The sequence below is a fragment of the Aythya ferina genome, assembly GCF_964211825.1.
Source record: "Aythya ferina genome assembly, chromosome: 8".
NCBI classification, from domain to species: domain Eukaryota; kingdom Metazoa; phylum Chordata; class Aves; order Anseriformes; family Anatidae; genus Aythya; species Aythya ferina.
The window spans coordinates 27,863,061-27,876,852 of record NC_140304.1 but is presented as its reverse complement, the minus strand read 5'-3'; the positions used below and the strand labels follow the sequence as shown (position 1 = coordinate 27,876,852).

The 13,792-nt window shown below is 46.3% G+C and overlaps 1 protein-coding gene across 3 annotated transcripts in view; it reads left to right on the top strand.

Moving 5' to 3' along the window:
• Positions 1-13,792, top strand: part of LRP8 (LDL receptor related protein 8) — a gene marked incomplete at its 5' end in the record, with an annotated part of 168,799 nt that overhangs the window by 42,890 nt on the left and 112,117 nt on the right. The window contains one exon of one of the 3 annotated variants that reach the window (XM_084528449.1): positions 4,354-4,536. The exons of the other annotated variants lie outside the window; for them this stretch is intronic. Of the gene's footprint in view, positions 1-4,353; positions 4,537-13,792 lie in introns of those variants that run through there. 3 annotated transcript variants of the gene reach the window in all.

Below are 13,792 nucleotides of genomic sequence, written 5' to 3'. Positions count from 1 at the left end.
CAAGTTATCGGCGTCATCATGAAGCTCTCTGCATCTTTCGGCCCTTAGGGAAGAGGGGCCCAGTTTGGAACCGAAACCTGTGCGCACTGACAGCACAAGGTGAAACACTGTTGGGTTAAATCCTGCTCACATTCATCGTCCTGTGGGAAGCCTTCGAACTCCCAGGGCAGCACTTCTGACATATCGCAGGTACAGAATCATAAATAAACAATTGACATAGGCCAGAGAACTTCAAAGCTCTCGGTACAATCATAATAGGTTCTAGCTTGATAAATAAACCATGTTGATAGAGTTTAAAGGACTCTTAATCTTTTTTTCCTTCTATCTTAGATCAAAGCTTCCTCACCGAACTGCAGCCTGTCAGCTCTCCCTACCCCTTCCCTCCCTGTGCATCCCCTGCTCTTCTCTCCGTATGAATATCACTACCCCTGGGACTGGTTTCTTTGCAAGGTGCACTATATCTCCCAAATGAAATGGATCCTGATAGATGCTTGCATGTGAAATAGAGCTTAGAAGATGATTATTGATCAACTTCTTTTTTTTTTAATTGGCATACAGAGCCTGGCTTACCAGGTACCGAGGATAACCTGTATTTTAGCTGTTACAGTTACATCTTTAGGTAGCCTGTGCTGCAGCACAGGACCCACACAGTGGAGTTTTATTCCCAGCAAGACCAGGACACAGGCAGGTGGTGACAATGATGTTTGGGCAGCTTGAGAGGGTTGCTGTCTGGTCTGAGATCCAGCCAGCACCAAATTCAGCACTCGGCCTGAGAGGGTGAGGAGAGAGAAACATTGCAGGGAGAGGCAGGCTCCTGGTGTCAGCATTTCAATGCTGATATGGCAGGAGCTGGGAAACTGCCTGATGGACAGTTTTGCTGTGATCTGAATCTTAAGGAGGTCTGAAACTTTTTTTAGCGGGTTGATGTATTAATAACCAGCCTATTGTATATGGATGTGGGAGGGTGGCTGGATTTTGCACGAAGAGGGCTTTCTGAAAGCCCTGTGTTAGGCTGGGCGGTGATGCACAAGCATGCACTGTACTGCCTCCTGTCCAGAGGAGGAAGCTGCCAGAATTTGCTGAGCTCGAACAATCCCCTTCTTCAAACTCCAGGCAGAAGCCACTGATGGTGTTAGCTTCTTAACAGCTGCGTTTACAATGAATCTTGTCACTGAGGACAAATAAAATCTCTAGTGTTGGGCTCTTTTTGGTAATCCCATCTATGAGGAGCTTATCTTTTGTGGAGGCACTGAGACCTCCCTGGGTCTGCTGCAATAGACCCATGTAGAAATACTGCAGAGCTTGTGCCTGGGTATTTGGCGCAAAGAATTCGATAAATATTTTAGTGTTTTGCACATCTTGTTGCCAAAAACTGAGTCTAAAACTGTCTTCCAGGGAAAGGGATCTTTATGCATGCTCATGTTTGATGCAAGCGCTTGTTCTTGCTGTGTGTGGCATAAAAAGGCAAGCTTTAAAATCAATTCTCTCCTCCATTAGCATCCTCAAAGGATGTCTCTGGTCACATCAGAGGCAATCTGCTCTCTCCATCTCTTTTATTATTATTTGTTCTGTTTAAAACTTCATTGCCTATGAAATTGTCTGTCACCCTCTGCAGAGACCTGCCAGTGTCCTGTTGGTGTATCTGCCTGGAAGAACAGAACTTCCTTCTGTTGCACCCTGCCTGCTGCCCCCTCGGCTGAGGGAGAAGTGGGTTGTGTTTTATAAAACTTTTTTTTTCTAATAAAAAGTAAAGACTTAAACTACTGTGAAAGCAAGTAAGTGAAATGTGGACACGAGAGCGGAGTACGTGCAGCCAGCAGCTTCTGGACAGCAGGGGAGAACAGAGGAAGGAGGAATGGGGAAATTCAGTGCAAATAAAGGTGTGTTTGTTTTGGTTTCAAACAGGAACTTTAGAAACTTTATTGGTCATGTAAGGACATGATACTCAGTAGCAACCTTTTTATTCGTGTATTTTACCTTGTTCTTCATGATGACGTGTTTTCTATCCGCATGGGGACTCTCCGGGTGATGTTGCACTGCTTAGAAAGTAAGATAGTGGCATATTAATTCCAGTCCTCATGGGGTTTGTGTTTAACCAGTGAGCTGGACAATTTGGACCCAAGGCTGATTAACTGCTCCCATATCACAAGTTCCCTAAAAGCCTGCCCTCGTCACTGAATACTTCTGAGAAGAAACTGGACGAAGTGAAAGGAGAATTGGCCAGGCTGGTGTGGGAGCAGTGCTGCTGTGCTGATGGTTTGAGCACACCACTGCTCACTCCAGGAAATCTCCGCAGTAAGCGCCTGGCTGCAAGCAGGGGCATAGCCCTAAACAAACCCAGGGGAGCCTGCCTGCTAAAAATTAAGTGCTCTGCTAGACTCCATCTGCAGGACTCGTTTTGACTGTTTACTATTGAGTTAATCAAGCCTGTTCCTGCAGAAGTTAATGGGATCAATGTTGGTGTGAAAGCGGAATGAAACCTCGCGTGCTTGAATCCTGCATGCTTAACACAGTCCATTTTTTCCTGTTTCAGGTCCTTTACTCTTTCGCACGTCTTGCTTCACAAGAGCATTTCTTCAAATAAGTCACGGATCAAAACTATAAAATGTTATCTGTCAGTGTGGGTGCAATCTGCAATCCCTGTGCTGTTCAGGTAACCTCAGCAAATTGCCTTTTACTTTGGAAATTGGGTACCTCGCCATCCCACTGATGTTACAGATTTGTTCGTGGTTTATTTCTCCAGATTGTTACTTACATAATGAATGGGCTAATAGCTGCTGTATGGTTTCCTTATCGGTTTCTTTCTAGAAGCCACGTGTAGGCAGAAGCTCAAGAAGATAATACAGGATTAAATAATTGTAATACTGCGGAATAGTGCAAAACCAGGGGCACTTGCAGTATGTGAAGGATGCTGTGCAATTAAACCAGTCCAGGACTGATACAGGGTGGAGATGGATGGATCCTCCCTAACTTATTTTCTGCAACTAAAATCTTCCCATAGCCCATTGCATAGGTTTGCAAGGACGGAGCTTTCCTGGTGATGCTGCTGTAAGTTGCAGCTGGATTTATTCCAGTGTCACTGAGCTCTGAGCCTAGCTCTCTGTGCTGGTGTTTATTAATGCCTCGTGATTGTGTATAGCTTAGTTTGGTATCCCCCGTTAGTAAATTTGGCTAAAACTTCACAAATTAGGAATGTTTTGACTCCATTAGCCCCTCTGGTCAGTACCAGCTCTTTAGATCAACAACCTGTAGCTTAACATAAGCATCTGAGGTCTGGGCTTGGTTTGTTGCTTTGTTTTTCTGGTATCCAGTGGAGCTGTTTGTGCCTCCGCTCGCTGTGACGCAGTGTGGGGTCTCACTGCCTTCTCTCTGCAGCGCAGGTTTTACTGCGCCCAGCTGGAAGGGGGCTGTTGCTGGGAACGGAGAGCACACAGGGGGGCTGGAACAATTCAGTTAACGTTTCCCTGCAGTTAGGAATGGGGAAATGAACATAAGTGTAAACTCCACAGTTCTGTAACATCCAGGATTAACCAAAAAAGAGGGAGAAAACATAGGATGTGGTCCAGCAGGTTACAGTTGTGGGTGTCTGTAATGGAAGTGGTTTCAGAAGCTCCTGCTAAATGCAGCAAGGGATACTTTTTCATGCCAAAGCAACCCTTAAAGAGCTGTACTAAGTGTTGGTTTCCTTGTGGGCTGCAAGTTTCTGCTGTGAGAAAGGAGAAAACTCATCCTCAACCCTCAGTGCAAATCTACAAGAAAAAATACAGGTGTGGGGGCGCAGGCGTGCCTCGTGCCTGCTAGAGCCTCCAGGACAGACTGGTCAGGGTGTGCCACGAAGTCCCATGTTGGCCACCACACCGAAGGGGCTGTAGCCTCCGGGCTCATTATCTCTTGTGGACAACACAGCGTGACAGCGAGCGGCTGATGGCATCTAACGCTGTCTTTCCAGTTAAAAGGCAGCGTGGTGAGTACAGCCAGCCATGGCCTGGAGGCTGCCAAATTATTAATGTATACAGAGAGCAATCAGGGCAACCTCAAAGGATTAACTATGGCTGAATGCGTGTGGTCAGCGGAGATGGTTATGCAGGCTGGGCACAACCCCGTGAGCTCCCTGCATGCACGAGTGGGGAATGTCCTGGGCCTTAGGTGCACGTGTTCTGCAGTGCAGAGAGCTGCTCTGATACATTCGTGGCTAATGTCTCATGTGGAAATGCCTTTTTCATGGGAACTGGAAGGGTTAACTCCAAGCATTAGTGTCCATTAGAGGTGTGAAGCCCAGCTGAAGGTCTGCAGGAATCTTTTGGGTTGTGGGATGGGGCTCAATAAGGTGCACCTGGAGGCAGGCAGAGCTTTGGTTTCAGACTTGCACGTGCTGTTGGAAGGAGCAGATAGATTACATCGAGTGAAATCTTGTTCCTTCCTCAGTGCAGCTTTTCCTGCACATGATTAGTCTGCTTCAGGACAAGTTGCCACGCTGTCAATGACACCGTCTATGGAAATTTCCAGAACGGGGCACTGCACCGTCACTGCAGGCAGGTAGGTGAAGCCTTGGTTAGCCACAGGCCTGAGCTGCATCTTCTGTCTTGCTACCAGGCAGCCTCTGGAGGCCCAGCTGATGTTCCCAGGGATCTGGCTTTGTCAGGGGTTCCTCGTGAGACAGTTACAGGTGTCTCTTATGCTTGGAGCAATTCGGTCTGGTGATTTTAAGGGTACTTACTGAGTCCAGCAGAGATGTGTGTGAACTCTCCATCCAGCCCTACCACGGTGTCCAATGCTGACAGCTCCAAATTGTCAGCATTTGCCTAACTGCTGCAGTCACCTGGTGCTGCCACGCTGTCAGTCAGGGGGTTGCTGACTCCTGAAACAAATGCTGTCCGTGTAATTAGTATGTGTAGCAGCAGAAGGTTTTAATTATATGGTTAAATACACAGGAATACGGGATTGTCATATGGGATCAGTCTATTGGCCCTTTGTGGCTGACATCCTGCCTCCAGCAGAAGCTAGTGCTGGGCATATTAGTGCACAACACTTAATTTCTGTGTGCTGTCAGAGCAGCACGCGCGTGCTGTTACAGAAAAATCTCCCTTCTTGCTTTGCTGAAGCCAGGTTGCAGTCAGAAGAATAATTCCCCCTCTGTGAACCCTTTCACTCTGCTGCAGTTCAGGTTAACCCACTGACTCTATATTTGAAGATGTTTGCTAGGCAAAGGATGGGAGATGAATGAGCTCTGTTATTTCTTCCCTGGCTTTAACAGGAGACTTGGTTTCTGCAGAATTTCCTGAAGTTTGATTGTGGTTTCACTGTGCCTCTCGGTGCTTCCCTGTACCCAGTGGAAATTCATTTCAGACGTGACCAAGGAGAGCGCTTCCAGAGTATTTATGGTCCTGTTACTCTTTCTTTCTTGCTTTTTCTTGTGAATAATTAAGAAAATCCATCTTGTAGATTTTGGTGATCATTTTAGGTTCAGTTTAGGTTAATATTTTTTCTTATTTTTACTTACTTTTAATTAGGCATTGACTGCTGGCTACTGGTTATACCGTTCTGATCCAGAGCTGCCTAAAGCAGTGAACACAAGCTGTGTGTGGGTTCACAATGGGTGCGTGAGGTGCTGGGCTGTCTCTAGCAGTGAGTATGAAAGGGATGAAGAGAGCAAAGCATTCTTCCTGCTGCCAAAACCCATGCAGGATGTGTAGCTCTTCATACTCCACGGCACGGATGGTGTACGTCAGGGAGAATTGCTGTTCATTTCCCACTGTGACTGTCCTGCCCTCCTCTTGAGCAGGAGGAGGTCATGGAGCAGGTGAATACCAGCCTGCATAAGAAATTATATCTGTGACCATCTGTGAGCCTCAGACCAAAGCTCTGCAGCTTCAGACTGACTCGTCAGCTGAGCCGAGGAGCCTTTGGTGTGGTTGCAGCTGTGGTCAGCAAATGAGCAGCTCTTCTGCGGCAGTTTCTGATAGCTCCCCAAGAGAAATTGGTGACACCTGCGAAAGCTGCAGTCTTGAGCTACAGCTTAAGCCTGTTTAACTGGCACGAGAGCTTTTTCTGAATAAAGTGTTCCCATAAAGCTGCCGTGGCAGTTCTTGTTTCTCAAGTTATAGACCAATAACGTGTTTATCTCAAATTGGTATATCGAGCTGGGGGGGAGTCATAAACCAGCAGCTGAAATGCATGTTAGAAAAAGGGCCCTGAAGGCCTCAGGAAGCTGAGATGCTGGCGCTGCTTTGGATGTGTGTGCACAGCTCAGCACAGCGAGCTGCAGGACCTGCCTTCCTGCACCTTCCTGCACCCTGCAGGTCCCCGTCACTCGGTGAGCACACACTGCAGTGTGCCAGAATTCAGCTTAAGTGGGGGGCGTTAGCTTAGGTCTTCATTGTGAGTGCTGATAAAGGGTTTAGAGATCCCGCTGGACTGAGGGATAAGCCTAGCAGGAATTTTCCCTGTTATTTGATGCTCTTCTGCCACTAGGTTGGAAGGAAGAGGGTGGAAAGAGGAGGCCCTAAAGGTTTTAGGTATGATTGGTTTAGATGTGGTGGTTCGTTTCCCCTAATTTGGGAGCTGTTGTTTAGGACTCGAGGTAATAGATATTCTCAGTGTGTGAGATATGCTGGAGGCTAATGGATTTGGGGTCAAATTAAATGTTGCATTCTCACAGGTGGAAGAATGACCTCCAGAGGTTCCTGTCCACCCCTATGCTAACCCTGCGCCTTGGTTCACAGCACCTTGGGCTGCTGCAGTGAGAAATCACCACCGTGACTGTGTGCTTTGGGGAGGGGGGTGGTTTTTTCTTTTTTCTTTGTAATGAAGCAGCACTGGAGAAAATGTACTAGTGTGATGTTGGGCTCCACCCTTAGCTCCGTCAGCTTCTGTGAGATCTCTCAACAGCACTTGAACTGTGCAAATGAAGCCATCGTCCAGTACAGCAGAGATCTTCCTAATTTAATAGGTTAAGATAAGTAGGAAGGGGTAGTATTTAAGAGTCGTGTTTCATATCCTGAGAATAACGGAGCACAAACTCTTGCTATATTGATGCATTTCCTCCTTCCCAGGGATAGTGACTTTTTTTGAGGTGCTGCTTACTAAATAGATCCTGCAATTTAGTTATCTTGCTGGATATTTACAGAAACCCATGAATTACACAGCTGCATGTATAAGTTTGAGGCTTTATATGCAGTCCACATACAGCTTTCCTGCATGCCCTCACAGGAAGGGAAGATGAGAATGAAAGCGTAATGAACGTAGCTGGATACTCAATTCTTATTCACAGCATTTTGTAGCTGTAATTCACAAAAGGTATAGAAACTACTTATCTTTCAATTTATTCTTTCTTTGCTCAGAGGTTGGTTAACAAAGGCACATTCTCCTTCCCTTTTGTTTGGTTTGGAGCCTCTATATCACAGCCATAGGTATTGTACTGGAGGAAAATGGGTCTAGCAGAGGCACTGGTTGTGATTAATTTGGTTCAGAACTTCCCCCTTTAAAACCCTGCTTTCAGTTGTCCCAGTTCGGCTCGCCAGACCCTAGAATAGTCTGCATCTGCTTCAGAAGAGATTTTATTGATGAAGTGAAAGATAAGCTATTTATCAGAGACCTAAGGAGAGCGCCATCTCACAATGCATGTGTGTTTGGTCCTCACTGAAGAACTTGAGTCATTAATGACTTGAAATCAGGGATGGCTTTGCATTTGTGTTCAAGATGAGCTTTTAATATCCTCATTAAAATTTGGCTGGGCGTGAATCTTTGTGCATATCCCTGTAGAAGCATGCTTAGATTCCATCCTGGAATCGTAGTCTTTGATTTTTTTTTATTTTTTCCCCCCTTTCCAAATCCTGAGAATAATCTTTGAGGATTTCTGTTAAAAGGGCATTGAAGGCACGGTGAAGAATTGACAATAGGAGCTGTGTTTTGCAGCCTCTGATACTATTTTAATCTAGCTCTTATCTGCACTTGAAATATCTTACATGTGATCTGAAGCTGGAGATAAAGCTCCCCAAGCTCTATCTCCGTAAAAGGAATTGTACTTCGCTAGAATAGAGAGAGTATGACAGATGATTTAGAGGAAAATAAAAATAAAAATCGAGACAGAATTTTTTTGACATTTACATTAGAACTGCACTGTAAAAGTAAACGTCTCCGGTCTGCGTTTCACCTGCTCGTGTTGGGAACAAGCAGGCAGCTCCTGCTTCTGGCCTGGTAACGGGATGAGTGCGAAGTCCAAAATCTTTTGGGTGGGTCCAGGTTGTAAAGAAACTTTAATAGTTCAATGGAAGACTTTGGTTTTCTTTAGTAATGGTTGATGTGGTTAAAAACGTCAAGTAGAGAACATATTGTACATCACTTTCATAGGATTTTGACTGATGATGGCTTACAAAGGACGTATCTAAATTAGGCTATTGTGTTCTTTGTCTTTGTTTCTTTTTTTGATAAGCGGTGAGGCAGCTCTTTGTAAGACGTTCTGCAGCACCTGCTAGAGGGTATCATTGACTGCTAACAAAGTGATTGTTTGCTCTACCTCCTGTTGGAAGTACGGGGACAGCCGCACATCTAGGAGCAGCGTAAGCATGGTGCAGCAGATGTTGCCCATCTCTTCACAGGTAGCACAAACCTAATTCTGATATTAACGCTTTCTTCTTGCAGAGTGATTACTCTGATTCCACAGTAACTTTTTATATCACTGTAGTTGAGAACAAAATTAGGCCCCCTGTGTTTACTGATGAAATAATGATTCCCAAACACAGCTTTTTAGCTCTGCTGGTAGTCCCACACTTATCCAAACTCCAGTGGTTCAGGAATTTCTGTTGCATTGGCATGTTCTGTGCACCCCTGTTGCTGCTGTACCGAGGGACTGGGCTGCACCAAGATGCATTTCACAGTTGCATAGTTCACATCTATTCCACGAGCTGCTGAACGTCTGTCACACGATGAGAATTTCCCACGTGCACTCGTTCAGAGCTACTCTGGCTGCGCACGACGCATGCTTAAATGTCAGCTCTTACTGCCAGCATCGGTTTGCTTTCTCTTATTTAGTTCTAATGGCAGTAACAGGTTAATTTGTGGATCTTATCTATTAGAGTTATTACTAATTTGTTCCGTGCTATATTTAATTTTGGCATGGGATACTAGAAGTAATAAATCTAGCTGGGGTAGGATGGACCCTGACTGCAGAGGCATTTCTGTAGCGCTCCCCTGTCTAGAAATTGTGTGTTAGGAAGTAGCGTGGAGACCTTTCCTTCAGCAAGCAGGGCCTGGGCACAGAACTGCACTTTTAAGGTGGATTGTGGTCGTACTCTGTGGCGTGCTTGGTCAGATGATTTGGATTTGGGAAAGCAGCTTAATGCTGACTCGAATCATGAGTCACGGGTCGCGTGTCCGTGGCTGCTGTGAGCAGCTGACAGTGTGTGGTGCCTGCAGGACTCGGGTGAACTCGGGGAAGGGGAACACAGTTTGTGCAAGGGAAGGTGGCAGCTCCTGTAGTGCAGGAACAGCCAAGGAAATGTTGCCAGAAACACAGAGAGCGAACGCAGGTTGCCTAACCCAAGTTTAAGAGAAGGGGTTGAGGTTTTTGCACATCCCCATCATGTAGGGTTGCAGAGGGCTGGAGAGCAGTAGAGGTTGGGGATGTGGGACAGCAGTGGAGGTTGGGGATGTGGGACAAAATTGGATCGGTGTGACTTGCAGGAAGGCAGAGGGATATGTGGTGGAGATTGAGGGGCTTTGTGGAAAAAAAAGCAGGAAGAAAACATGAAAAGCATGATAATTTTCTGAACATTGGAAGGCTGGTTTCAGACTGAATTCAGACTTGGAGGCTCACTTTTTATGATTCCTTGGCTTTAGCCAGAATATAATGAATCCTCCCTTCCTTGCAGAAAGTGCTGGGTTTTGTATCATGTCAGGGAAAGTTGATGACTGCTGCTGTGCTGAATACTTGGTAGCTCTTTGCGTTGAGGTAATGGCTTAATTCAGGGCTCACAGAAGTAAAAACAGTTCAGTGCATCTGAGAGTAAGCAAGTAATGGAGGTGGTGATGTCCCTTAAGGACAAACCCACATGGTTAGACTTGTGTTTTGCGGAACCCAACGTGCAGCTGACCTCTACTTTGGCGCTGTGTCTGCTCTATGTTGTTTCCCTGCACTAAGGTAACACCTGGTCTTTGCTTTGAGAGTTGCTGGGTGGCTGGGATGCAGATGAACCTGGGAACAAAACCAGACCTTTGTGTGCCAGGGACTAGCCAAGTCATCTGGATTCTTCCAGTGCTGGTTTATTTTAGCAGCATTATTAACTTACCTTGGTAAGTTTTAGCCCCGTTTCCTGGCTGAACAAGAGCTGTTGTGGGTGCTCACAGCACCTTCACAGCAGACATTCACCAAACAGCTCCTCCTGGTTGTGCTCCCAGCTGTCTCCTGTGCCCACTGCAGAGCCCCCACACCGTTTGGAGTGTAACTCTTAATGAGCCACTCATTTGCCTTGTACTTTGGAGGAGCTCCTGACGAGTTATGGCCCACTCTGTGCTGTCCTGCAGACTTACTGCCTGCTGTCTCTTGCTCTGCACTCCCTTTTTTGGGAGGTCGGGGAAGGAAGTGTGAATGATTTTCTTGCTTGGCTCTTGAGACAGTGTTATCTTGTTTTATTGCCCTCTTTGTTGTACAGAGAATAAAGCGGGTGATTTCCACTTTGTTTTCCTAGCCTCTCCGAGCAGAAGACAGCTGGGCTTGCCTTTCCCTACCAGCTGGGGTTTGAAACAGCACCTTTCACACTGCCGTAGGGACTTGATGCTAACAAGTCCCAGGTGCCACATGAAGGACACGAGCATCCCTCCTGAAAGCAGAGGCTGGTGTAGCTGAAGTGCAGTCCCCGTTGCTCCTGTAGATGCCATCCAGATTTCTTGAAATCATGTCATGGGAGTGTTTGTGAGGCAGAAATTGTCAGCTTGCTATGAAGTTTCACTGAAAGTGTAGAAATAATAGAGTAAAAATGCATTATTAATACTGAGATTCCTGGATACAAATGGAAACCACTTGACAGTTTTCAGGCATGCTGTGAGTTTTAGGCAGAGAAAAAGAGCAGAAAACTGCCAGGGAGGGAGTGAGGGGGAGGTGTGTAAATCAAGGAGACATCACAGGTTGTGGTGGTTACTGTGAGACAGAATTAAAGACGCGCTCTTTGCTTCAGGTGACAACGTGGAAGATTTGTGTTAATGCGTTACAGGCGCTTGTGCCACGGGCAGCGACCCCTTCCTGCCTAGAAGTGACAGCGAAACGCACCCGGGATGCTGACTGCCCTGAGAGGGATGCAGCAGACAAATGGGTGAGACGAGAGGGCAGCACCACCAAAAGCATGTGCTGGGAGAGGAGGTGCAAGCCTACTAAAGACAATGGCAGGTCTCCGTAGGAAGAATGAATCTCATCTGTCCTGTAATGCCTGTGAAACATAAACGACTAGATGTTACCAATGTTGTGTGCGGAAAGGAGGGCAGTGGTTTTAACAGGGAACTGAAGGCAGTTGCTGTCCTGCAGAACCAGCTGCAAATGCCTTCCACCTGTGCTGGTAAAATCCTGCCTCACAGATGCCTCCAGTTCTTTGTCGTGACAACATTTCCCCTTTCAGTGTCTTTAAGACACCACTAGAAGTGCAAAGACCCCAGTAAAAGCTTACTGCTCTCTTCCTGCTGTGCTTGTGGCACCTGTGAAATCCCTTTCATCCAGTTCACAGGCTCTGCTCTCAGCTTTTGCTTTCATGTGGACAAAGGCTGAATGTTTTCTTCTTTCTTGCTGTAAATGGAGACCTGGTGATACCCAGCACAAGTGGGAGACCGACCTCGTGCTTGGATGAGTTTCACAGGAACATCTGAGGTGGCACTAATGAATGCTGAGTAGTACCCCTAGAAACCAGGCTGGATTTCTTTCACTGGGGTATCACTGGTGGCCTCGCTGGAGCTTGTTCGTGATTTGCCCTGCAGCAAGTAAGAGCAGTCCTCGGCCTGAGAAAGCAAGCTGAGCAAAAACCACAGCAAGAGAAAAGCGACCCTGAGAGAAAACTGCTAATTATAGATTTTTACCCTGTTGCATTATAGATGGCATCATCCACATCAGCCACTATTCATGAGCATTCCCCAGGGCCTGAATTGCTTCTGGACAAGGAGAAGAGTCTGGGGCTTTTATAGCAGCTGCCTGGTTAAGTTACAGAATGAAATATATGCCATGTAATGCTTTTGGACAAATTCAGTGGTTCTTAGCTGCTTTTGCCTGCCATTTGTTTTCTGTAGCCCTAAGTTACTTCTGTAGCAGACAACAATTGCAAGACCAAAATAAAATCCTGGACAGAGGACAAGAGTGATCTGCCCAAAGAGGGCAGGAGCGGAGCACAGCGTTTCCTTTGTGGAGGAGGAGGGAGGCTGGTCAGTAAATTCCCAAAGAAATTTGTTCAAGTCTTTTGCTTTAAATGTTGGCAGGTGGCTCGGTTGTCTGTGTGCACAACTGGGAGCCAGGATTAGTGTTGCGAAGTTGTTCTGCTCAGTGATCCTTTTAAAACATTATTGAAGCCCCAGCTCCTATTCTTTGGTACCTCTTACAAGGCGAGATTTATCCCAGATGAGAGCTGGTAACAGATCGAGCGAAGTCTGCTCGTGCTCCGAGGGTAGGAAGGGAGTGGGCAGAGGCAAGTGGGAAAAGAGGCGCTCTGAAGAAAGGCGAGAACAAGTTATTTTCCGTAACTCTTCTCAGATTAAATCAGCACTGCATTTCAGAGCTGTAGAAGAGGTTAGTGCCTAGACATGAACATGGCTGGCAGCCTCAGACCAACTCAGTGCACACCACAGCTTACCCTACTGTGAGAGGTGGGCTGTCTTCTGGGAATCTGCTTGGGATTGGGTCTGTCATGAGGTGTACTGAGCTGCTTGGCTTTGTTTTCCTGGAAAAAACACGACTTGCATGCACTTACTCCTGGCATACGGGCGTCTGATTTCTTTAATTGTGGTATGATTTTAATGGCATTTGAATGAGGAATGGAGGTCTCAAAGCTGTAAGGAAGTAGGTCTCCTGCTTCTGTCTCTTTTTTTTTTTTTTTTATACACTGAATTCATCTGTTGAACATCTCCACCAAATTCATTGTAAACTGAGCTCTGTGAAATGTAGGAATTGTGAAATTAACTCACTGTCACAACAACACAAAGTTCTTGTTCCTGAGCACTGTTCCACGTGCCCGTGCTGAGCAATCAGTTTTACCCCAGTCAGATGCGAGCTCACTTTGCAGCGAGGAATGACGGCGTTCTCCATGGTCAGTCCTTCAGCTCTGCTTCCACAAAGCACAGACTGGATGAGGAATGCAGGTAGTAGTGCACAGGACGGGGTGCCTCCAAGACCTCCAAGACTTTGGAAAAGAAACGTGCACATAATACAAATTTTAAATTCAAACTGTAGCCGTGTGCCTTTAGCTTTTAGGTGTCACACTTCCCTGCAAGAAGCCTGCAGAATTTGCATGTGTTAAATGCACACTGTCCTCGGCACTGTGATGGTGTCACGGTCTGGTCTCTTGTAGGGGTACCGATGCTGCTGTCCTGTGTGCAAGACAAGAAGCGTCACAGGGTGCCTTCACCTAACTTGTCATCGGTTCGTCTGGTTTTCTAAGACTGCGTTTTATACTGCGTTGTTTTCCAACCTGGACAAAGCACAGACGCAGTTTAAGCTAATGCCTCATTTTTATTTATTTAAGTCCCATGCTGCCAACTTGACCCATTTTTTCCATTCTACCGACTGTTCAGATCTCGCAGATTAATTAGTCAAGGAAGGCACAGC